General features: G+C 38.0%; 1 protein-coding gene across 6 annotated transcripts in view; it reads right to left on the bottom strand.

Moving 5' to 3' along the window:
- Positions 1-27477, bottom strand: part of NAALADL2 (N-acetylated alpha-linked acidic dipeptidase like 2) — a 1264638-nt gene that overhangs the window by 757225 nt on the left and 479936 nt on the right. The window lies entirely within an intron of this gene.

The following is a 27477-nucleotide window of genomic DNA, read 5'->3' as shown; positions in this document are numbered from 1 at the left end:
CATGTTGAACAGAAAATGTCTGTACCATTTTTTAATAGTAATCCATATAATCAGAAATTCATATATATGCAAAGGGTATAATTTTATTACTAATAATGTTGATATATAACCTTCTAAGTATTAAATATGAATTTTTATTATCTAAAAAGGACTTAAATTAATTTCGCATGGACAAAAAAAATTATGGCTGTCATAGTCACTAATCAATTATCAGCAATTCACTAAGAATACTGATATTTAACACACTACACTCCCCCAAAACTTTGAGAGTTTACTACATTTCAAATCTGATCCTAGGTCATATCACTAATGGCGGCCCTTCTGCTTTTATTGCAGCAGTATTCAAAAAGAGGGCTTATGTTTATGCAGCCATGTTTAACCATATAGCTAGAAATTTTGAGGTCACATGGTGTGTCCAAGACTCCAGGGAGACTGTGGTCAAATTTGACATTTACCTCAAAAAGTTTTTCTTGAAATAGGCCACAATGATAGAAAATGGGACAATTCTAATATATTTTTATATTTGCATTCAAAGATGGCCAGAGACACTTAAATGATTCATATTCATCAACATATGTGAATTGCTTCTAAATATCACAATATCATCACATCATTTCCACTTAATAGTGCTATAATTTGTCAAAATCTATGATTCTGTTTGGTTTATATCTGATTATCAATGAACACAGCCTTTATTTTTTTATTTTTTTGAACACAGTCTTTAATCTTCATTAGATTAATTAGCATTTTCAGTCTGAGACTGAATACTAAACACTGTCTTTTCATTTATTTATTTTTCCCTTAAGTTCCAAGTTTAATGTGCTCTGATGTCATGACAGTGCCCTATGGAAATACGACCTTCTGAACCACTAATATTAGACTAACTGGGTTTCTCAAAACACTCAATTCAAAAAAGTCAATGATCTGAGGAAGAGCTAGCTTATACAGACCTTCTGGAAGTTTCTGATATTTTACCCAATGGCTGAGTTAAAGTAAGCCACATCCCCAAATATTTCACAAATATTCACCAAATGTAAATATCTAACGGTTCATTCAGAAAGATTTCTTCCATTATACTACATCTTGTAAACTCTGCAGAGAAATAATGCATGGCATCTGGACATATCAGACTTCATTGTGTTCATGAACAATCTTTCTTCAATTCTAAAGGCTTAACCTCTGGTGAGTACATTCAACATTTCCGTGTTCACGTTTCTCAAATACCTTATAGACAGGTATTCAAGAACTTATAGCTCGTTACTAATTGCTCATTATAAAAAACTGAGTATTAATTTTTGTTTCTTTTTCTCTGTTTCAGTCACTTTCATACTTTGACATTCATCAGAAGTGCTGAAAGTTTTTAAAAACAGAGTGCTAGGCCCCAGCAACAGAGTTTCTTATTCATTAAATCTGAGGGGAGGCCTGATAATTTGCATTTTCAACAAGTTACCAGGTGATGTTGCTGCCGCTGTTCCTACCACATTCTGAGAACTACAGTCTATTGTGGCAAAAATTAAGTTATATTAAATTTAAAAAAATAAAAAAAAAATTAAAAATTCAAGCAAGTTATTCTCAAGTCAGTCCAAATTTGGTAGACTAGAAACCCATTTTTGGGTACAACTGGAAAATTGACCATATATATACATATCTATCTATCTATGCACACACACACACACACACACACTCAAGCAGTCCTCTCTGTCATTTGATCTGCACAAAAGAAGTGTTAGAGTTAAATCCAGTATATAGTAATATATGACAATTAATAAATGATAGTTTTTTTTAAACCAACCTCCATTTTATATTTTGATGATATATTTGCATTAAGTTTCCAAAGGGCAGAATGACTAATGCTTTTTTTTTTTTTTTTTTTTTTTTTAATCTCAAGCTCTTCTCTAACATTTTGCCTATCCTAATCATTATGGAACATCCTCTTTATAAGTAACTTGCCCAGCATGACATAACTAAGTAAGTGATGGGGAACAGATTCCCATGAACCTTGAACCTAGTTCCATTGGACTATTCTCTAATGATACTTCACTGTCCAGATGTCATTAGTCTATTCACAATTTACTAACCTAAATTGGGAGAATTTATTTTTGGGAGAATTTATTGTTATGTAAGGTATTACATTTGATGTTGGGAATACATAACGAAGATAAAATCTTGCACTTAAGATTATAACATAGTAGAGAAGTTCTACATGTAAGTAAAAAGCTCCAATACAAAGTGATGAGTGCTATAATATTAATAACAGACACTGCAATGTAGTTTCAAAACCTATTTCCCAAAACAATATAACCTGATCTTCAAAACAACTTGAGAATTAATTGAGCTGCTTTTTTGTTTCAATTTGATAAATGAACCAGCTGAAGAGCAAAGACGTTATATGACTTTCCTTTCATTCCATTCTCCAGATCAAAGTTTCCCACAGCATATTTAGCAGCACACTAGACCTAAGAGATATTTGGAAGGATACATGGATGAATGAATAAAAGGTTCTGTGGGCAATTCTATATCTCTGCTTGGAGAGATCCATAATGCATGTTATCATTTTAACAGTTCCAAGACCTACAGCAGAAAGCAAAACAAAACAAAACAAAACAAAAAAACAAACCAACAAAAACTATTAACTTTGCTTATGCAAAGTGTTATGCAAACTTATATGACCATAAAAGTCAGTAGAAAACTTTTGGAACACTGACCCAAACCTATAGTTTTCTAATGATATTTTGCAGAGACCGAAAAGTTTCCAAAAATTGTGGCATTGGGGTGGGGTACGCTGAACTACTTCTCCTTGACTTTTTCTCTCCTCTATCAGCCTGGCTGCATTCAGAAGAGTTCTAGTTTTATCTGTATTCTATACTAAAGAATGTGATTATCCAAGTCTAGTGAAAAGCCACTACTTTAAGTGAATCACCAAAATTTAAATTACACTTCCAGGAAAGGAGTTTGTGTTTTTTTTTTTTTTTTTTTTTTTAAAGTATTTATTTATTTATTTATGATAGGCACACAGTGAGAGAGAGAGAGAGAGGCAGAGACACAGGCAGAGGGAGAAGCAGGCTCCATGCACCGGGAGCCCAACGTGGGATTCGATCCCGGGTCTCCAGGATCGCACCCTGGGCCAAAGGCAGGCGCTAAACCGCTGCACCACCCAGGGATCCCAAGGAAAGGAGTTTGAATAGGACTTCATCTTGAAACGTTACTGACGTTTATTTTATGTTAAAAAAAATTAGGCTATAATTGCAGCCTAAATCTTTACAATGAATAATGAATCACGTCATTAAAGAGTTAAAAATTCTTTTGGATAAAATTTTGACAGCATGACACACGCTTCTTAATGTCTGACTTTTATATAATTAACAGAAAGTCTTATCAATAATATTCAAAACTCTCATATTTTATTCCCTCCATCCTTTTTTTCTTTTCCTCTTCTCTTAATTCTTTAACGAGAATACATGGCAGTCTTCAGACTTATCAAACTTCATCCTGCTATCATCTTAAGTCCCTCTTACGGGCACGTTTTATAATTACCACAGAGAAAAACCAAAATTTACAAAATGTACAGGTCACAAGCACGCATGAGGAGACTAAATGTTGGGGAGTGAAGTGGGAAGAGAAACAGTGAAGACCGTGTGACATGGTAGTGAACATTAATGTTTTATTTTCTGTATTTTATGATGCTTTACCATCCTGGAGCCTCGCTAATCCACCCCAGGCAGCTCATTCCCAGAGCCTGAGAACAACTTGCTTGCTTGCATGACCTTGATAGGCCAACCAACAATCCCAAACCCCAATCCCAGCTACCTTCTCTCCAGCTCACACGCCACACCAATGTCCCCTGTGTCCTAATCACCCCAGGACTAGGTGGCAAACGCCTAGAGATTATTCCTACGGCCCAGAGCTCCCCAAAGTATTCAAACCAACCAAACCTATACTATTTACCTTGTCCTGCTTTGCCTTCCTCTTGAAACTACGGGAAAGAATCTGGGCCACGGTGCCCGCTCACTAGCTCTGCCTTCTGACCAAACCTGTCACTTCCTCCCACGGCCCCACACGGTGTGGCATGCCTCCTTCTCCTGGAAACTGTAAGTAACAAAACTTTCAATGGCATTGGCCTCTCCCGTGTTGTCACTCACTCGCCTCTATAAATTAAATCCCAGGGACGATCACACAACGTGGGAGCACTCTGTGCCAGGTCACCGCTCACCAATGGCCATGCACATCATTTGATCTCTCTGCCAACAGCACACACATGGACTTCATGAAATCTTGCACTTACGGCAGGTTTAGGTTTTACACTTTCCAATTTGCTTATGTAAAGTCAGATATGAACAATATTAGATAGGAGGGGCTGACCAGGCTTGATCTCCTTAGGTGACCTTGTTGGATGATCTTATCAGATGACCTGACAAGACCGACATTGCTATATGAGAACGCAGAGATTTGTGTTAGATTGAGGGTGGCAGGAGGGGGATATTTAAGCAGGCATTATATGTAATCAGTTCACTGAAGAATGTTTTTATCATTTAATAGTTACTGTTCCCCTATCTCATCGTGACAAAATATCTTAATGAATCTTTTTTTAATTTTATTTATTTGTTCATGAGAGACACAGAGAGAGAGAGAGAGAGAGAGGGAGGGAGAGGCAGAGACACAGGCAGAGGGAGAAGCAGGCTCCATGCAGGGAGTTCGATGTGGGACTCAATCCCGGGTCCCCAGGATCACACCCAGGGCTGAAGGCAGGAGCTGAACCGCTGAGCCACCCAGGGATCCCTTAAATAATGCATTCTTAAATAATGAGTAGCCCCTGTCTACACTCTACAGGTGATGTAATTCACACTTACAAAAAAAAAAAAATCAATTTGTAAAGATATGTTCAAACTGGAAAGGGAATTACTACTAGAGACGAGTCATCACCCGGGGGCTCTCACCTGTGTAACAGGACAACTCTTCTTTTCTATACCTTTCCTGCCTCCCTTCCCACAGAAGTACCTTTCCCTCTGCTCAGCCTAAGATAGTATATAAGCCTGAATCCCTTCTGGGGTCTCAATTCATTATATAAATCCCACAAATACATAATTAAACCAGATTTTTTTTCTCTTGTTAACTGATCTATATCAGTTTGATTTGAGGGCTGTAGCCCTTGAACTTAGGAGGCTATCAGGAACAAGATGTTTCCTCCCTATAAACATCTCTACGAGCATGGGGGAAAACCAAGTTAACATTCTGTTTCTATTTTAAAGAGAAAAAGTAAGGTTTTGCTGTCATAATTTAAGGCTTATTTACAGAATCTGGAATTTACTCTAGGACTTCATTTTCATCTTTTATGAACTAATGGATACAAATTTCAAATAAAGCTTCAGTTTTAAGTACAATTTAATATCAGTATGTTTTACACGGTCTTGTGAGAGCTGCATATTTTTCAATGGGGTTTTGAAGATATAATGGATATGATTAAAATTGTGTAAATAAGTATTTGAAAATATAAGACATATATTTATGTCATATATGACATATATTAAAACCAAAACTAGGTGAAAAGGAATTATTTATACCATAAGAACAAGCCTAATATGCATAAATAGGTATCCTCATAAACACAAGTTTTTGTTAGCCTTAAATACTGTAGCTAGAAAAATTTTCTTTCATTCATCAAATACCCTAATAAAAGTTACCTTTATTCTAAATATTAGTAAGCCTATTTATAAATAAAGAAATGCATCCTTATTAAAACTGCTTATAACAATTTTACCTTTCCTTTTTGATTTGGAATATTTCATGCTCTCTCAGTGTTTTGATAATCATCATTTTTAAACTCCTGCATCCAATCAGCAAACGCCTCTGATAGGGCATATATCATATGCAAGTTTCTGGAAATACAACCACAAATGAAACAAAAAGTCTTTGCCCTTGAGAATTTTATGGACCTGCTGAAGGGACAGATTACTAGAAAGGAGTTAAAATACACAGTGGTCTGTACTATGATAAGGACATTCTAGGACAGCCTGGGGAGACGGGGGAGGGGGGCTTCCAAAGGATGGCCCCAACTAAGGTGAGTGACAGGCGAAAAGTTTACCTCTGTAAACTCAGAGGTGAGCGACAGTAAGCCTGGCCTCGGGAAGTGGAATGGTGATCCTACATCCAGCCAAATTGGTCACAGGAAGTGAAATCACAAAGTTCTTGGGCTGTGGAGAGTTTAGACATCACCTTGAAGAAAATGTGAAGCCCCATGAAGATCTTCATCAGGAATGCACAATGATGGGTACTGTTGAATGTTAGAGGCAGAGAATTACTTAAGATATATAGGATCCCAAAGCCAGCAAACATCAATTCAATCCTAGCTTAGGCAGTTTTTCTAGGAAAGACATATATTTATAATATGAAATTTATATTAGTTATATTATTATATTATAATGTTCTATAACATTCCCTCCATTAAATTTGCAATATGTTTTGCTTTTAAGAAATATATTTAAATTGGCTAAAATAAATTACAATGTCATTATGTAGTTTATATATTTATATTATAGAGTGGACGAAATGCTTATAGAAGACAAAAACAGAATGTCAATCATAGTAGGTACTGGTCTTTTATTACAATACCATGATCTGCTGCAGAGTATACAGATTTGAATAAAGTAGAATGCAGAGGACTCCAGAGGAGAGGACAAAAATTCTTTGAAGAAAATGAGAGCTACGAGAGAAGGTCAAGGGAACCAAAACCAGTTTGTTAGGAAATTCTGAAGAATGTCTTAGAAATGTCTTAAGATATACTTTTTCTTTTATGAATTAAATAGGCAACTTCTTTTCTGAGAGATCATAATCCTCCCTTTTGTCTCCTTTCACACAAAAGGAATAAAAAAAAAAAAATTCTAATCACCCATGTGAATCATTTCCTGACTTACACAGATAGTGAAATTATTTATCATCAGATATTCTCTGTTTAATATTTCTTTTTAAGAAAATCATTTGCCTACAAATAAACTTATCAAAGATATGCACCTCCAGGGAAACTACTGTATCATTTTTTGGGTCTTCTCAAGCCTTTTCGATTCTAAAAGGTAACCGGTTCCTTTTCTGAATTATTAGCATAATGGGATTTCATAATATTCTAGGATAATTAATAATTAAATGCTTAATTATACCTAAATGCTAGTGATGTTTTTTAAAGCTTTCATCTTAGCCATATTAGGAAAAATAAATTCACCTTCCATGATGTTTTTTGAAGCTTTTATCTTAGCCATATTAGGAAAAATAAATTCACCTTCCAAAGTTTATTCATGACAATGATTTTTGCTACTATTTGGGAAAATATGTATTTTACAATAAGTATCAAGGGAGGATGGTTAATCAAAATTAATAATTTTCCCTATCCATTCTCATGTATGGACATTCCTTTTAAAATTTTGTATTATAGAAAACAGAGATTAAGCTTTGAAAAAAATAATTTTGCTTATGCTGGGATCTTCATCCACTAGCATCTAGGCCTATCTTCAAGTCCTGCAACCACGAATAATTAAAAACTGATATTAAAATTGAGTAAATACTTTTTTTAAGTAGGCTCCGTATCTTACTTAACATGAGATTTGAACTCATGACCCTGAGATCAAGAGTACATGCTCTACCACTGACTGAGTCAGCCAGGAGCCCCAAAATTGACAAAATGGTTTTAAATAATCTATAAGCACAAAAGATAGGAAAGAAATTTTCAACTTAAAATTTTTAACTCCACCATATTTTCTAAACAGACTGGCATGGTTAATGATAAAACATAGTATAGGATAGTGTTAAGAGCCCTAATTCTAAAGCAAACTTCTTGGTTTAAGTTCTGACTCCTCCCCCTACTAGTATGTCCTTCCATGAGTTTATTCACCTTTCTGTATTTCAGCTTTCTCTGTGCCTCAGTTTCCTCATCTCTAGAATGGCCATAATAATAGTACCCACACCTCGCAGGATGGTTCTGAAGATTATGTGAATTAATACGTGTAAAACAGGGCTTGGTGTCTACTAAAACTGTGTAAGTTTTAAATACGCTTTGCCTGGTCTCAACACTTCATAAAATCTAACATTTTGATAACATATAATCAAATCATTTTAATATTACAAGAATAAAATCCCTTGATTATAGGCAAGACTGAATTCCAGTCCCTATGCACCAGTAGGGCCTTACATGATGTATACAGCTGGCATACATTGTGAGTAGTCAGGTCTCATGCCCTATTAGTGGTTAAATATTTTGACTATTATCCTTGGTTATAGGGGGTAACTATCTTCCAAATAAAACTGGATTATCCTGGACCAGTATTTCTTACCTAAGTTCTATAGATCCCCTGGGGTTTTATCCTGGTATAGGATGAGGGTGGGGAGAGAAGAAAGCCGGAGTGGGTCTCAGGTCTTTATTTTATACACTGGAGTTAAATAAATGACTTCACCTTAAAAAAAAAAAAAAAAAAAAAAGGTTCTCATGGGCTTAAATTAAGCTGAAATTCACTCCACCGGAGGTTGTTTTGAAGATATATTTTGTAGAAAATTTTTCAAGTACAGCAGTTTCTTTAAATACCCCACTGCCCTTATGTTCTGATAAGACCAAATTCTAATTCCTTGGCCTTAGATCTGAGATTTTTCTACCATAAGACTACCATACTATCTATAAAATTTTGCTCTAAAGATAATTTCATATATATATTAAAAACTTCATATATATATATATATATATATATATATATGAAAAAACCACTGTCAGCTGAACAGTGATTCAGACCAAAACTGATGTTTGGGATGCCTGGCAAGTTGGTAGTAAGGAGCTTCGTGAGTGATGGTGTATTATTTTTTACTACAATATTTCATTGACTTTTTTCAATGAACTTTTAGGGTATTGTCGATTCAACAGAGAAAGCTGAGGCTTTAGCTAAGAAGGTGAATAGGTGTCCCAAGGTTGTACCACTAGGATTTGAGGCAGGCAGGCTTCCAGCTTGCTCCTCTGTCTTCCACGGAGAGAGCTGGAGGGAGGACTCCCAAAGATACTAATAAGGCAGAGCGAAAAGGCCTCCGTGATCACTTAAATGAGATATCCAAGCTCTTATGAGCTGTGAATTCATTAACTTATCCCTCCTCCACTGAGGAAAACATAAACTAAGACCCAAAACTTGAATCTTGGGGAGATAAAGGTAATCATCTTCTAATAATTCCATAAATTATTTTCTCTTTTTCTGGCAAGTTGGCATATTTACAAGAGAAGTTTCTGTTAAATAATCTCACTTAAAATTGTCTTTAAAGCAAAGTATCTGTACCTTGTTTCTTCTTAAAAGAGGATGATTCTTTTTTTTTTTTTTTTTTTAGTTTTTTCTTTAAAGTAAGCTCTACGCCCACTGTGGGGCTCAAACTCAAAACACTGAGATCAAGAGTCACATTCTCCACTGACTGAGCCAGCCAGGTGCCCCAAGAGGATGATTTGATCATTATACCCATCATTCCACTGCTATCAACGAAAAGTAGCTTTAAATGATTATGTAAAATGTGTCAAGCATTGCATCCTTAAAATTTACCCCTTTGTTTAATCTCTACACCATACTACTTTACAGATGAAGACATTTAAGCAACAAAAAAGTGAATGGAGTAATCTGATGGCCACAGATTTAAGAAGAGTTCACCTGGGATCCAAATCCTATTGAACATTCATTTGCCATATGTTTTTTCTTACTTGTTCCTGCTCCCAACTCCTCCCCTAACATAGATTATAATAAAAGAAATGCACAGACACACACAAATGCTCTGTGTACATAGTGTGATAAGTAATACACATGAATACAAAATTAAGCGAATATAATAATGTGAAGAAAAAGCTGGATGGTTATACCAAGAAAGATTAAGAAAATATGTAAGTATATATTCATATGTGTAATCACATATATATGAAAACATACAAATGTTAATAGTGGCTAAAACTAGATGATGAGATTACTTATTCCTTATATGTTTACCATTTTCAAATTTCCTTAATGAGCGTATGTTACTTTTATAATTAGAGAAAAAGTTATTTTTTTGAAAAATCCTATTCTTGTCACAAATATGTGTAAGTAATTTTTATTCCACCTTTGGCTCTTTCATGAATATTCCTCAATACTATATAACACAATTTTTTTTAATGGAGCCGAAATTTTATATTAAAGAAAATTGCATTCTCTTTTCACATATCAATGTTATTAATTCATAATCCTTAGTAAAGCATAAAGAACAGATCCATTTATTCAAACTTAATGGATATACAAATGCTCACATATTTTAAAATACTTCATATTAGAGATGTATGTAAAATTTGAAAGGATCTAAAATTTGATAATATAAAAATACAACCAAACTCTGCTGTAGGATAACAGAAAGAAGAAAATATATATATATATATTGGTTTCTACTCTTGGTTCCTGGCATAGAGCTCCTAAAACTTGTAATTTTGTTAAGTGATAATATAGCACAAGAATATCGTTGTTTTTTTTGTTTTTTTTTTTTGTTTTTTTTCTGAGATTTGGTCTTTAGCGCTGGTTCCTGACACTCAAGTTCCTAAACCCCTTGGAAAGTCTTGGGTAATAGCAGTAAGTTTTTATTCTATGGAGAGATTCTTGCTGGGAGTCTGAATAGCTCCTGGATGGGGAGCTGGTCACTGGAAAGACTAAGCCCTGACGAGAAGCTTAGAATTTCAGCTCCTCCAACCCCTCATTCTCCAGAGAGCAGCGAAGGCCTAGAAACAGAGCAATTAACTGATCAGGCCTTCCTGACACAACAATTCCAAGGGTGGGGCGTTTGGATGGCTTTGGGCTTGGAGAGCACCTGGAGGAGCCAGGAGAGCAGCGTGGCCGAGGAAGCACAGAAGCTCCAGGCTCCTGGCCCAGTGCACCTCTCCCGTCCGGACGCCCAGCTGTATCCCTCACCATCTCCTTTACACTAAACTGGTAAATAGTGTGTGGACTGTTTTCCCAAGTTCTGCGAGCTGCTCTAGCAAGTTAATCAAACCTGAGGAGGGGTGGTGGGAACCTCTGATTTACAGCCATGGGTGAGAAACACAGGTGATACCCTGGACCTGGACTGGCACCGGAAGTGGGGGCCAGGGGGTAGGCTCCAGGTAGGTAATGTCAGAACCAAATTAAATCATAGGACACCCAGCTGGAGTCACGGAGAACTGCTTGAGATGGGGAAAACCCCACAGATCTGGTGTCAGAGGTGCTGTGAGTGTGGTGGTAACATGGAATCAAGGAGAGACTCAGGATAGAATTTCCCCTACACCCGCACCTAAGGGAAAATGACCTATCTGTAAACATACTCAGGTTTTAGAATTTTTAGAGCTAATTGTTAAATTCACTCCAACCCACCATCAAGGATCCACACTTTAACCTGTCACACTTTGGCATCCCCACTCGAGCTCGGCCGCTGTGCCTCACAGAGGACTTGCCCACTCCCTCCTCATACAGATGCTCCCCCATCTTTCCCATTTTCTTTGCTTTCACTTCTTGTTCACCAAATGTCCAGCATATCCACACCCTGACTGGTTATACCCAGAAGCAAAAGAAGAGACATAAGTGATGACAGTGGAAGAAAGAAGAATTTTTTTTTTTTTTTACCTCAATCTTACTAGTATTTCCCCAAATCCATACTATCACAGAGAGGAAACTAAAGAGGGAAGACAAAAAGGGCAGGAGAGAAAAGAATGAAAAAAGGCATAGAGGAAGAGAAAAGTATTTTATACCTAATATTTCCAACTCAGAAAAGAAAAGGGAAGAGGATCAAAGTTTCGTGGCTACACTCAGAAGCCTTTAAAACCGTTACCGCTTTCCCTGAGACTCTTATCCATTCACACCCGATAATAATGCAATCAGAGTCATGACACATTTATTTAAAACATGAATCAGAGTTGTTATTGAGGCAGGTGATGTTAACGGAGACACTGACATCTCAAATCACAGCTGCTTCTCTATGATAGCCACAGAGCAAAGCATCATTTCAGAAAACAGAGAAGTGTAGATTAAAGAGTAGGGGTGTATGTGTGGGTATGCGAGTGGGGGGGTGTGGGTGAGTGAGAGAGAGAAGAAAAACAAGAAATGCAGGGTATGGAAGCCCACGAGCAAAAAACAAAAAAAGCTATGGGCAAACACTATATGAATTAGGCTTTAGGGGATCCCTGGGTGGCTCAGTGGTTGAGCGCCTGCCTTCGGCCCAGGCCCTGATCCTGGAATTCCAGGATCAGGTCCCGCGTCGGGCTCCCTGCATGGAGCCTGCTTCTCCCTCTGCCTGTGTCTCTACTTCTCTGTGTGTGTGTGTGTGTGTCTCGTGGATAGATAAATAAAATCTTAAAAAAAAAATAGGCTTTATATCTTCATTGCATGTTCTATTAGGGAGCAGCTATAGGTGCAAATAGGCTCTTCCATCACCAGATTTTTGTTTTTGAGCGAGAAAGAGAGAGTGTGTGTGTGAGAGAGTGGGGGAGGGAGGAGCAGAGGGAGAGAGAATCTTAAACAGACTCCAGGCTCAGCTGGAGCCCAACACGGGGCTCAATTTCACGACATGAGGTCATGACCTGAGCCAAAATCAAGAGTCAGACACTTCACCCACTGAGCTACCTAGGCGCCCCACCTCCCTACGCTTTAATGCTACCAACAATTATCCATGAATGTGGATTAATGGGATTTTTAGGATTACAATTGTATAAAGCAACTGATTTTGTTGGCCATCTTTATCTGTATATAGATTTATGTTATATATATCTCTGGAAAAATAATTTATCCATATGTCTAGCAATACTAAAGAAGCACAGTTCAAATCATTTGGTGTCCTCTTAAGATTTCTCAAATAGCCACCGGAAAAAGTGTCACCACGGGTATTAACAGTTTGTTTTGTTCTAGTTCATACAAGTGTTGGTGTAGTGGCTGACTTAAGTCTGCAAATGACAGGGCTAGCTAACTGCCAGAGAAAAATCAATCATTTCTCTAAAAATTGTATCGTTCAGCAATGTAGTTATCTTTAATATATATATTTTTTTGCATTCAGCAATTTAAAAAGTAACAGATTTTTTTAGATTATGGGGGACTTTTAAATCATTTATTTTATTTTTTTTAATTTTTTTTATTTTCTTTAAATCATTTTTTTTTTTTTTAATGACGGCAGGAACCACTGATATATCCTAGCACGTACGCAAATCTCTCCTCAAGAGTCTAGAACTGCTACTGGAGAGCCTGTACTATTTGCTTCTCAGCCTGATTCTACATCCTTCATGATGCAAACAGAGGCAGAGACGGGATTTGGAGGAGGAGGATACACACACACAGTTGGAGATGGGACCATTGGGAAGAATAAAGGGTTTAACTGGGAACAATGTGAAACTTCGGCTTTTTAGGGGAAAAGGATAGTATCTGCTTCGTTTCTATAATCTTCCATCGCAATTCAAAACTACTAAAGGGCTTTTATAAGTCAGACGTGAATATGCATGTCAGGCAAAATTAAACCCCAATACAGAAGAACTGTCACAGTGCAATCATTAGGCAAGCTGCTTCCCATTGTGTGTTATCCTGGATCTCCTCTGAAGAGAAGCCATCATTCGTACAATTCAGTTGTTTTGTTCAATAGATAAATATTTATTTATTTATTTATTTATTTATTTATTTATTTATTATTATTTATTTATTTTTATTTATGATAGTCACACACAGAGAGAGAGAGAGAGAGAGAGAGAGAGAGGCAGAGACACAGGCAGAGGGAGAAGCAGGCTCCATGCACCGGGAGCCCGACGTGGGATTCGATCCTGGGTCTCCAGGATCGCGCCCTGGGCCAAGGCAGGCGCTAAACCGCTGCGCCACCCAGGGATCCCTCAATAAATATTTATTGAACACCTGTAGATTACAGGACTATCCTCACCCCGGGAATGCAAAGATGAAAACAACTGGCCTGGTCCCTGTCCACATGGAACTCAAAGTCTTTACCTTTTTAGTCACAGTTTGATAATAGCGGGGGGAAAAAATCCAGAAGAACAATAAAAACCCCTTGTCTACTCAGAAGCTTATCCTAGTCTGATTAAAACTTCAATTTGTTATTGTTGTTGTTGGTTGCTTTTTTTTTTTTTTTTTTTTTTAATCCTCTTTGGCCTGATAGTCCAATGTGCTGTCTACAAAATTGCCTACAATCGCACACATGCGTACTCGACCTCCAGAATAGGCTTGTCAGTTTGGACATTTTCTAGGCAGCTGCCTTAAGATTTTGCTAACTTCTGCAGCTGGGAACCAGAATAAATCCCTAAATAAATGAAAACAACACCTGATGGACCCTCCAAAGACTCATGCCATACCCTAGAGTTCACCTAAAGTGAGAAACACATAACCTTGTTCTTAATATCTATTTGTTTTTATATCCGCATTGGGACAGAGGAAGGAATTTAAACATTTCAGTATACCATAGTGAATTTCTGTAGGTTTCTAACAAGGATTTGCTATATTTCACTTAGGACTAGGCCATGATACACCATTTGCTGAGTGCACACTGTTGGTGATTTGCCTCAGACAGAGAGTGGAATTCGAGTATAGATAACGAAGCAATGGCATCCTACAGGGAACGGCAGATCTAACTGGCGCACAGACAGGGACTTGGTCTTATCTGTATTGCATTCATATAAGTTAAGATAAATAGTCATTTTCAGCTGAAGTGGTTGCTTTTACAATCAACAGTTTAGTCACTGACTCAAGGCAAACACATAAGAAATGGTAGTTGTCAGAGCGCTCTTTTGGAAACACAAGACAATACAATACTTATAAGAAGACACATGAGACAAATTGGGCTTGCATTAAAACAAATAATTGTGACTATGACTAAAATATAATGTATAGGCTCAATTGTTCCTAGTACTTTATAAACTGAAAGAAGAATGTCCTGCTAGAAATTATGAGCAAAAGCCATAAGGTAGTTTTAAGAAATTATGTCTCATTATGACTATTTTTCAAAATTCCTTTCAAATCCTTCATCAAAGAAAAGCTGCCCTTATTGTGCTTTATAGAATTCTAATTACAAAAAATGGATCAAATTAAATATAGAAATATAGGATTACCTATGTCTATCGTATTTATACTACACAATTGTATTAGTTTTCTATTACTGCATAACACCTTACCACAGCTGAGTTGAAAAGAACACACATTTCTGGGTGCCCAGACGACTTAGTCGGTTAAGTGACTGACTCTGGTTTTCAGTTCAGGCCCTGATCTCAGGGTCGTGGGATCGAGCCCTGTGTCCAGCTCTGGGCTCAACACAGAGTCTGCTTGCGATTCTCTCCCTCATCGTCCTCCTCTGCCTCTCCCATCATCCATGCTCATATTTTCATCCCCTCACTCTCTCTCAAATAAATAAAATCTTTAAAAAACACAATAGCAAACACCACACATTTCTTATCTGTTTCCTTGGGCTGAGAGTCTGAGTTTTCCTTAGGTTGACTTTCCTCCACAGGGTCTCACACATCTGCAGTTAGGGTGTTAGACACGCTGAAGTTCTCATTTACAGTTAGAAGTTCTCTTTCAAGTTTAGTCACCTTGTGGGCAGAATTTAGCTCCTTGTAGCTGTAGGACTGAGATCCCTGATTTTTTGTTAGCGGCCAACCAGAGCTGGATCTCAGCAACTAGAAGCGGCCCACACTTCCTTACCACATAGCCCCCCACGGGCAACCCCACATGGTTGTCTGCTAGCTTCTAGGACATCAGGAAAGCCTTTCCCCGATGACAATTTCCCATCCAGATAACACAGTATCATCACAGTTGGGACTGCTATATCACCATTTGTTATATAAGGTTACCTAATCAAGGGGTTGACTAGCTCATCCTATTTGAGGGCTCTGCCCATACTCAAGGGGAAAAGATTATTCAAGCTACATACACCAGGAGGCAGGAATCTGGGAGACCATCTTGGAATTTTTCTGTGTAATATGATTGGAAATTAGTATAGTCTGTACAGCTGCCCTTTAAAACTTCTTCCAATAAGGACTAGTGAAATTATTATTTATCCTAATAACAGTATTACTGTCATAATCAAAACTCATTATTATCCCCAATGAGTGAAGAAGATGGCAGAAGCATAAAGATCTCAAATCAGCGTCAGAGAGCTTAAAATCACTCAGGGAAGGCAGTGAGAACAGAATCCAGTATGCTGTACACGAAACATGCTGTTTCCCTAGCTCTGTACTGTGGCACAATTCCTATATTAAGTAAAGGCAGATGGCAACCTGATGCTACTGTACCAGCTATGAAGGAAACTGGCAAATAATTTTCTTTCAAATGGTAATTAATGTATTAAAACCAAATTCACTATAAAGCAAGTTTCAATAATTTCCCAAATTAGCAAAATTTCAAAAATGATGTTAATTTTGAAAATTGAAATGAATCTCCTTTTTTAAAATCAGAAAGAGATTAAAACAAACACTCACTAAAAAAAAGAAAAACCCAAAAACCCTACAAAACAAAACACAAAACTCGAGTAACTAGACACACCACAATGGCAACATACCTTACACATTTGGCCTTCTTCTCTTTCCCTTCTACTCCCCCTACCCTACACCAAATGCTATAATGATCAAGGGAAATACATGAATAGACTAAATAACTGTTCTCCAGTTGAACATGGTGCTTTCTGAATAGGTCAGCTCCATTTTCAAGTTCTCTAAAAATGGGGAAGATGAACAATATTATTGCTAAAGTATTCTCCAATTTAGTTCCGAAATTCTATTATAATTAAAATCTAGACAATCACAAGTAAAACAGTAGGCCCTGGAAGCAGATTGAAAGTAAGAAAAAAATAACAATTGGGGTGATCCCTACTATTTGTCCAGCCCTGTCCAGGAACTATCACAATACTAGCTTATTTAACATCCTCACTAGCCAAAGGAAGCATTACCATCCTTATTTAACAGGTAAGAAAACCAAGGCACATTGAGGGTTCAGCGATTTACCTTGATTGAACAGCTGGTAAGAACATTATACCTGAAAGGCCCCTGATAAAAGTTTAATTAACCAATGACTAAATTAACAAATGAATAAACAAATAAACAATGGCGAGCCAAAATTCAGAGAACACTCATCCTTCACATGCTATACAGTTAACTGGATAGTAAAAAGCTGGTATTTCAAGCCATTTCAGTGAAGTGATTTTATAAATAACCCTGTGAAACACCAGTAAGGCAGGGGTATGGAATGGGCTGACATAAGCATTGCTCTGTCTTTAAAACAATGCTCCAGCAAATACGCAATAAAAATGTTTTCAGGGATCCCTGGTGGCGCAGCGGTTTAGCGCCTGCCTTTGGCCCAGGGCACAATCCTGGAGACCCGGGATCGAATCCCACGTCGGGCTCCCGGTGCATGGAGCCTGCTTCTCCCTCTGCCTATGTCTCTGCCTCTCTGTCTCTCTGTGACTATCATAAATAAATTAAAAAAATTAAAAAAAAATGTTTTCATATGTTTCATTTTCTTCTTTGTTATTCAATTAATTAGACAAAACCGGTGAAAACCTTCATGGCAAAGTTAGGTCTATGGCAAACTAAATGCATCTTAATACTTATAAACCTGTGATACCCGCCCCCCCGCCCCCATGTGTCACTACAGATAAATCCACCAGAGGTCAAATTTACTTGGATACAGGTCCTACCATTCCTACTTAGGCTTTGGAAATACAAAATTAAACCTTAAATGAGCTCTTCAACCAGGCAAAAGATATATGTACTCAATAACATTTTTTCCTACAAACATAATTGCATGAATTTTTAAGATGTACATGTCTTTATAACAAATACCAATTAGAGCTATAACATTAATCTTATATAAAAATAGCTATCTATAAAAAAACTTGATATAAACACAAGCAGCTCATTGAAATCAGATACTGTCTTCAATTTTAGTAAGATTGACTAAATCTTATGGTCAATTTTATCTCAATATTTTAAAAGAATAATTCTTCTAAAACAACTGTTTAATTTACTCTTCTTTCATGAAGTCCAAGTAAAATTGACCAGAGTGTTAAATTGAGACTCAAAGTGTTGCTTTTTTTTTTTAAATCAAGTAATTCCCTCTTGAAGATGTATTCTATAATTGGCATAGAACTATAATTTTTGCCCTCAAGATATTTACAACTTTGTAATGAAGATAAAACAAGTATGTAAATGACTGTAATACAAAACAGTGCTATGAGGGAGGTTGAAAAACAATGCAATGGGCTTTCTCAGGGTAAGTGCAGTTCCCCACCAGTTCAAAATAACATCCTCTTATTCATTCAACAAAAAAAAAAACTCTTGTTTGGTAATGGTATGGTGTCCTCCCCCAAATTCCTATGTTAAAGTCCTAACACCCAGAATTTATGAACATAAATAACTGTGTTTGGAGATAGGAGCTTTCAAGAGGCAATGAAGCGCAAATGAGGTCACATGGGTGGGCCTTAATCCAATATGACTGGCATCCTTGTAAGAGGAGGAAGGGACATCAGCAACACATGTGCAGAGAGAAAAGGCTGGAGGAGGACAGGCTGAGAAGACAGCCATTTGCAAACTAAGGAGAGAGGCCTCAGAAGAAACCAGCCCTACTGGCACCTTGATCTTGGTCTTCCAGATTCTAAGAAAATAAATTCAAGTAGCTTAAACCACCCATTCCGTGTTGTTTTGTTATGACAGTTCTTGCCAACTGATATGCTCTGCCTCATAGGAAAAAAAAAATAGTAGCTAAATTGAATAGACCAAAAGACAATAAATCTTGAGCCACAGATTATATTTTCCCCTGTAGGATTAATTCACAGTTCTGAACAAGTCTCTAGATTAGGTGTCATAAGCATAAGCACTAGGGGGCTAGGAAGATAAATGAGGGAAAAAGTGGGATTAATAAAATAGGGAGTGATGGGGACTGTTGACAACTGGGGACTTCATCACTAGGACAAAGATGCTGATGCTACTCAACTTAAAATATTACCTAGTCTGTCTAGATATGAACTCAGCGCTTGTCAACTGCAAATGCCTAGATCTGCTTCCTCCTGTAAACCCTCTACTAAATAATCTCTAAGGTCCCTTCCATCTTCAGCTTTTTAAAAGTCTGCAAATAGAGGACAAATTAAGCATTCCCAAGAAAATCGTAGACTGGTATTACAAACCACTTATAATCCACAGTTTAATCAAATTATTTTCTAGAAATTAATTAACTCTTGAAATTAATTAATATTGAATGGCATGAAAAAAAAATCAGGAGCTTTTCAATAATAACATGCTACCCTTGATAGCAGACCTCGGTTTCATAGTTTCTGATTCATTGAAGCAGTTATTATCCCCGCTTTACAAATTAGTAAACCTGGATGACCCAGGTTCTTCAAACACAAATGGCTTGAGATTGAGTATGTGGAAGGCTCTCGAAAGAGCACTGGCACTGGAGTTAGTCTCTGCTCTGACATTCACTAATTTCATGACTTTTACGAAAACCATTCAGCAATGCTTACCCTTGCTGAGCCTTTGTTTATTCGGTATAAAATAAAGATGAACATGCGTCTCATAGGTTTGTTGGAAGGACTGTGAGAAAACGCACATAGAACAACCTCTCTCAAAGCTTAGCTAAGAAGAATAATCAAAACCGGGAAGCCTAGCAGCAGCAATGGTCATGGCAGGAAACAGCACCAATGATGCAGGTAGAAACGTGTCTATCACGTCTCAGGAAATATTCAGAGCGCCTCTCAATCTGTACCCATACTATTAAGAAGAAATCAAAATCTGAAATTTCCTCTTTCCTCAATCTGTTTCTCAGCATATATCCCCTACTTTGGTGAATGGCAACATGGCCCCCCAGGTGACGAAGGTGACTAAGCTGCAAACAAGAGGACTTATTTAGCCCCATCCTTCCTCTCACTCACGTCTCTCCTTACCCCCACACATTAGTCTGTCATTGAAATCTACTGAGGGTCACTCGGGTATCTCAGTGGTTGAGCGTCTGCCTTTGGCTCAGGTCGTAGTCCCAGGGCCCTGGGATTGAGTCCCGCATAGGGCTCCCTGCATGGAGCCTGCTTCTCCCTCTGCCTGTGTCTCTCATGAATAAATACATAAAATCTAAAAAAAAAAAAAAAAAAAAAAAGAAAGAAAGAAAAAGAAAGAAAGAAAGAAAGAAACCTATTGAGTTTCTTTCTGGAATTCATTCACTCCCCTTCCCCTTCATTTCCACTGCTACTGCATTACCTTTGGCCAGGTTAAGCAATGGCTTCCTAATTAGTCTTCTGGTATTCATTTATTCTCTCTCCTGCCACCTTCCAAACCTGTATTCCATTTTCTTGCTGCCCTAAACAAACAAAAATGCTGAATATAAGCCTCTTGTACTTAAACTTCACTAGACCATAACACTGTTGTTTGTAGTGAAGTCCAAACTCCTCTGAAATGGCTGTATGCCTCGGTGGGGAAGAGCACAGACTTGAGTCATTGGCAGTAAGTTCAGGTTCCAGTTCAGCCATGTGATAGTTGTTTGAGAACTCAACTGTTTCTCCAATCAGATTAAGTTTTTTCAGAAAAGAAATCTCACCCTGTATGATATGCCCAGGGTCATTCCTGGTGCCCTGCACAAAGATGGCAAAAATGTTTGCCCAATGAATGAATGAGAAGATCAGTCACTGCACCTCCACAGACCTAGTACAGTTGGAGCTGAGAGGTCCCTGATCCATAGATGTCCACCCCCTACTCCACTCGTGAGGTTCTCTCTCCAAGAAACGGATTTGAAAAACTAAACTGTCCTAGTGAGGATGACTGTATCTACCAACTAGATGGATATTCTAAGGTCCAGTTCAAGATGCTATCATGCAAAGGACAACATAGCTATACTCCACATTCTCAGACCAAGCCTGCCAGTGTGATCTGTCCTCTGAAGTAAGCAGCCCAAACACAGTAGAGCACTCATTCATTTATTAATAAATATTCTTTGAGCATCACAATGTGCCAAAGTGATTTAACTTAGAGAAAGTTACAGTTCCTGCCCTCAGTTTGCCGCTACCTTGAGAAGAGAAAATAATTAATCACAAAAGGAAATGCTGACTCTAAAAATGTGATAAGTACCATAAAGGCGGGGGGGGGGGAGAAAGCTGCAACAGATACCGTAAGATGCGGACCTAATTTTAGGCAATGTTTTCAGGAAAATCCTCCCTGGGGCTGTGTCAATAAATATAAGAAAATGAAGAAGGGAATACATTTCACCAGTCTTTGGAATATAAATGAGAATTTTAAGATCACCATGAAGAGAGAAATGTTTACGCTGGAATTGCCTTTATATTTTTTAATAATAATATCAATCTAACCCCCAATGTCTTCTGGACTGTGATCTCCTGGAAGATGTGCTGATAGATCTAATTCTAAATTGCCCGAGTGACTACTCTGAAAATGCCTGTTGACTGAACATGTGAGAAAGGGTTAAAGGTAATGAGACAAGATAACTATGTATGATTCAGACCACGCCATAGCAGTCACTTAAATTAAGAGGTTAGCATGCTCATTAACCAATCTGAAGAACCATTAGCAATGGAAAATAAAGAGAGTGGAAATAAGTATTGAGGAACAACATATTACAATTAAATTAATGGGGTTTAGGGAGGATCCATGAAAGTTCCCACAGCTTTTGCCTCTTCTTTATAATGTCATGATTCTAATTTACCTCATTTATATTAATGGAGGATTGCACAACTATTAGCATGATTGAAAATTACACTAATGCTCAGTAAATCTACCTCTAATTATTATGATTAATGAGAAGTTGATCATCTTGGACCAGATTAACAACCTACGGCAACTGAAATAGAGCAAAAGAGCTTTTTCTTGCTAACCCAGGTCTTTAGTCTTTTTTATGTAATGAAATCCTTAGCAATCCACTCAGCAATGTTATATACTAATTCACTATAAACATCCATTTACATAGATTTACATAGATTATATTTTAACATTTACGTATTTATTTGAAATAATTATTTCTGAGTATATTAAAATGCGTCTTATGGCTTGGCTTAAGCAGTGTTAATGCTCCAGTATGAAACTGAGTAATAAAACCAGCCATATATTTTTTTCTCTCTCTACCTGGTTACAAGTCATTTGTTTCAGGGTTATTTCCTCCAAAAGAGAAATTATCCATCTTTGTAGTCATCAGAATTAATAATTAAGACATTAAGAGGCATAAATCTCAGTGATTAACTTATTTAAATATTGCTACTTTACAAAAAAAATTTCAAGTGATAAAAAGACACGATAGAAAAAATTTATTTTAATCAGCTCAATATCTGACTGCCTTTTTTGAGTAGAACAGGTGACGGTTTTTAAGTACTTTCCCTTAATTCTAACTTTATTAAGGCTGCAATATGGTATCAATGCCTTATGTTTTGGTCTAAATTATTTTCTATCATTGGCTACTGATAGGTGTCCATGTAAACAAACCCATAGTCAACGCTAGACTCTTGGAGCACAGTGGCCTAGGATGTATACTTTGACATATAATACATGCTCATAAAATGAGCAAAAAGCCATCGAGTAATTTTTCTGTGAACTTAAGGACTTTTAATGATGCACAGAAAAGTTACGTTAACGTGGCCTTTAAGTCCTGAAAACGCCGTCCCATCTCAAAGTTGTATTTACTCTGTTATTATCAAGAGTTTCATACTGTATTATGTGATCTTAAGTTATAATCAATCAATTTAAATACACTGATGTTATCTCCCCAGGCCTGTCAATCATATAAAAACTCTTAAATTAACTCACAAAATACACGCAAGACAAAATGTCCTCCTCTTCATGGAGATTTTGAGATTAATGGGAGAGACAGAGTAAAGAGTTATAAGAATGAAGAGTGTTACATAAAGGAACAAGCAAGTGCCTTGCTTGTATGTAGCAAGGAAACCTAATACAGGAAATCAGGAAAGGCATCTCTGAGAAAATGACACTTAGGAGGAGAGCCTAGTGGATAGAACTGTTGATAGTAGTTTAGTATATCCTATAAGGAAGAGCTAGGACCCTGGGAACCAAAATGAAGTTTATCACTGGATATAAATTCAAAGAAAAAAGCTATGCAACATAATGGGAAGACTTGGAGCTTAGGAACCCCACAGACCAATGTTAGGGTCTACCTTTACCAGGTCCTACGTTGTATAAGCTTTGGGTAATTATGTGTCTCCCTGTTTTATGTGTCACAAAAGTGGAAATGAAACACACCACATAGGATGGCTGTCAGGATTTTAGGAGGCCATATATATTTATATATGCCTGACACAATAGCAGGCCCTCAAAGAATGTTAATATTATACAGTGACCCAAAATTCTGTGTTCATCAATTCACAAAAGGAAATATGGGGAGCATGTCATGGAAGTGCTTTTGATGTGAAACTAAATGACTTCCAAAATGAGTTAGAGAAATAGGCTGTGGATTCACTCAAACCTATGTCAGTTCACTCTCCAGCCATTCATTAGTTGTATAGCCTTGGCAGGTTACTTTATCCGCTTTGAGCTTCGGTTTCCTCATCTGTGAGACAGGCTACTATAGCGCCAGAGAGAGGGTGAATGGACGAGTGGGTAAGAATGGGTAAAGGAGAATGGGAGATATAGATGTCCAGTTAGAGAATGAACAAATCACAGGAATAAAAGGTCGAGCATAAGGGATATAGTCAATGACACTGTAATAGCTTCATGGTGACAGATGGTAGCCACACTTGTGGTGAGCACACCATATCATATAAGCTGGCTCACTACGCTGTACACCTAAAACTACAATGATGTTGTGTGTGACTATACTCAAATTAAAAAAATTAATAATAAATGAATAATTTAAAAATAGTGCAAAGTCACAGCACTAGAATGGAATAAGATAGGAAGGCCAAACTCATGGGAGTGTCTCCAACCAATAGTGAAAAGCTCAGTAAAGTCCACTGTTTGTATTACTGTAGCGGTAATGGCAATAACAGCAGCAGAGTAATCCTCTCTGGCCATATTATTTATATATACAAAGTAGGAGGTGGGAAATAAGGTTGGGAGAACAAATCATGAGAAAAGGGCATCAAAATTAAAGAATTAAGCATTCCAAATGGTAGTGTAAAAACACTCCAGTGGTTCAGATACATTATTGGATGGTCAGGGGAAATTGAAAAGTAGATTTGGGAGAAAGTATCAAAAATATATTTCATGGGCAACCTGGGTGGCTCAGCAGTTTAGCACCACCTTCAGCTCAGGGCATGATCCTGGAGACCGGGGATTGAGTCCCATGTCGGGCTCCCTGCATGGAGCCTGCTGCTCCATCTGCCTATGTCTCTGCCTCTCTCTCTCTCTCTCTCTCTCTCTCTCTCTCTCTGTGTGTCTCTCATAGATAAATAAATAAAATCTTAAAAAAAAATCTATTCATGAAAAGACTTACGACTGACCGGCTGATCGGTGACATCTAAAGATAGGTAACTGATTATTACATAGGGTACGTGTCATCTGTTGCTACATAACAACTACCTCAAAGTTTGGTGCCTTAACCAACCCGTTTGATGTATCCATAATCCTGCAGGTTAGCTGGTCTGTGGTAAGAAGGGAGTTTCCTCTGCTGGTCTCGCCTGGGGTCACAGATGACTTTCAGTCATCAGTTGGTTCACCTGGGGCTGGATTGCCCAAAATGGTCCCCTCGCATGTCTGGAAGATGGTAGCAGCTATCAGCAAGATCTCTCTCCAAGAGTCTCTCCTCCTTGGGAGAGGAGCTGAGGCTTCATCACATGTGGTCTCAGAAAGGCCAGAAAATGAGAACAAAAGCTTCAAGGTCTCTTGAGGCCTCAGCTCAGAGCTTCTGAACTATCGTCACTACCACATTCTGTCGCTCAGAGTGAATTACAAGGCCAACCTGAACTAGGGGGGGCAATGAAATGGACTGTATTCTTGGGAGAGGGGCAGGAAAGACACACTAAAAGAGAGTACATACAGGCTTAAGAGAAATTTCTACGAGGAAATTTCTTCCCCATGGTGCCGCACAGAGCCAGCTAGTATCTGCTACCCTCTCATGTTTATGGCACTACCCAAGGTTTGATGTCCCGGAGACTTGACCTTACTCCATTCATGTTTGTTCTCTGTAGACAGTCCAACCACTATCTCAATGGATCTCATCCATTACTCTTCACCAGGATCATCAGGGAGCTTCAGAAAAGGGATCTCTACCTTCCACTGCCTCCGTATTCTGATGTAACACACCAGGCATATGGCCTAGATATTGCTCTTTCGTGTCTTTTAGAAATTTTCTTGTTGATCCTAACAAAGGGTCATGATTGAGAACCACTGCATCTAATGTGTTCCAATTCTTTTTAAATATAAATATTAGTGTACTTCATGAGCTCCTTTCCTTACTTCCAAAATATTACTATTATTTTATTTCTCTGATCCCTTTGGATTATCATTTCTCATTCTTTATAGGAATGATTCATATGTATATGGTTGCTTCTTTAATCCTACACACACACACACTGAGTGTATGATGACACCCCCAATCCATGACTTCAGGGCTAGTGATGCCCAGACTATGACTTCCATTCTTTTTTTAAGATTTTATTTTTAAGTAGTCTCTATATCCAATGAGGGCCTCAAACTCACAACCCCAAGATGAAGAGTGACATGCTCTACCAAATAAGGCAGCCAGGTGCCCCTCTACTTTGTAGGACTTCATATGATCTCCATTTTTTAACTGACTCTGAACTTTAGACTTAGACATTCTTGGTGCCTACAGGGCACCTACAAATACATGTTACTCAGGTACCACAAATTGTGTGTGTATTAAGCCAAACTAATCTTTCCCCTCATGGTTTGTCCCTTTTCTATCCAGTTTCTCATTGAATGTTACCACCATCATGTAAAAATGATGTAAAAATCCCATTTGTCATTCTAGGTACCTCCCTACCCCTTTGTCTCTATATTCCAGTCAAGATATTTTTCCTTTCTTAATGGCCATCATCCTCCTTATATCACCTTTTCCCACTGCTAATGCTTTAACTGAGACCATCATCGTGTCTCACAACCACGGCTTCCTTGCTGGTGTCCCTGAGTCTATCTGGATATGCCCTATTTTAAACGACCTCCATACAACCGCTGGAAGATCCATTCTAAAATACAAAACAGATCATTAAAATACAAAACATACTGCCCAGTGGAAAATATTTCATTACTTGTTGTGGTTGGAGACACAGTTTAAGGCCATATTACGACAGGCCCCGGGATTAAAATCTAAGCATTTGGCCTTCAAGATCAAGAGGAAAGTGTTTGGCTGGCCTAGGACTTTAATTTACAAAAAGTCTTTTGAGAAGACTGATGTGGCAGTGGCAGGAAAACCTAGGGGGAGGAAGACCAGTTGGGTGACTACTGTCATAACTCAGGCACATGGTAACAATGGTCTGGCCTAAAACTGTCATGATCCCACAGATCTGCTGACTGGACTCACTTGTATTTATGACCCCGGATCTCAGATGGGTACTCAGCAAAGCCAGGCGGGCCTACTAAACCTTCCAGAGTAAATTCATCATCCTACTTTCCAACCTAACATACATCTTACATCCCAGTACCTTCCTCCTTACCTTTCATTCTTTACTGCTATACTCACCTACTGCTTCTTCCCCAAAATAGTCATATCAGAAAATAGATTATATAAGAATTACCCCGTTTTCCTTCCATAAACCTTTCTCCTCCACCTGTCCCTGCACCTGCCATGCTCTACCCTCCCTCTGATTTCTGCGAAGGCAGCGTCCCCGCTCCTTCCTTCTTGTAGGAATCCCTCCCCTCCCCACAACGAGCCTAATTAAGACCTCCGGGAAGTATCCTCTTTTTCACCTTTCTGTTGATTTCCTGTTCCCATAAACACAAATGAGGTCTTAACATTGCCCTTAAATAAAGAAAATCCACCTTCAGTCCACATCGCATTTCAGTTATTATATCCTCTCTTTGCTACCCTTCTCAAGAGAAAACTCTCAACCCAATTACATACAACTGAAATCACCCTCTTACCACTGAGGTGCTGGGCTAAAGTATGTTTGCAGATTCTTTGACATTTGTTTCGAAAGGTGGAACATAAACTTCCTTAGGAATCCCTGTTTCGATGCACATCTAACGAACAGAAAACAGCAAAAGTGATACTACCTAATTTCTGAGAATAAGTCCTCACAGGTATCACATTTGCTGTCTCTCCTTTTGATCTCCTGCTCGGTGGGAAAACCTGCTACCATATTGGGACCAGCCCTGTGGAAAGGCTTGAGTGCAAGGACACGAAGCCTGCTGCCAACAGCCAGCGAGGAACTGAGACCGTCCACCAGGAGCCTTGTAACCGAGCTATCTTTCGGGCCTACTGCAGCCCCATCCAAAGTCCTAAAAAAAAAAAAAAAAAAAAAAAAAAAAGTCCTAACTGCTCATTCATGAGACCCTGAGCCAGAACTCACCAACTAAATATGTCTGAATTTCCAGTTCATAGGAATGATGAG

Source organism: Canis lupus, chromosome 34 (assembly GCF_003254725.2).
Source record: "Canis lupus dingo isolate Sandy chromosome 34, ASM325472v2, whole genome shotgun sequence".
Classification (NCBI taxonomy): domain Eukaryota; kingdom Metazoa; phylum Chordata; class Mammalia; order Carnivora; family Canidae; genus Canis; species Canis lupus.
Note: the sequence above shows the minus strand (reverse complement) of the source record. Positions and strands in the feature narration are given on the sequence as shown.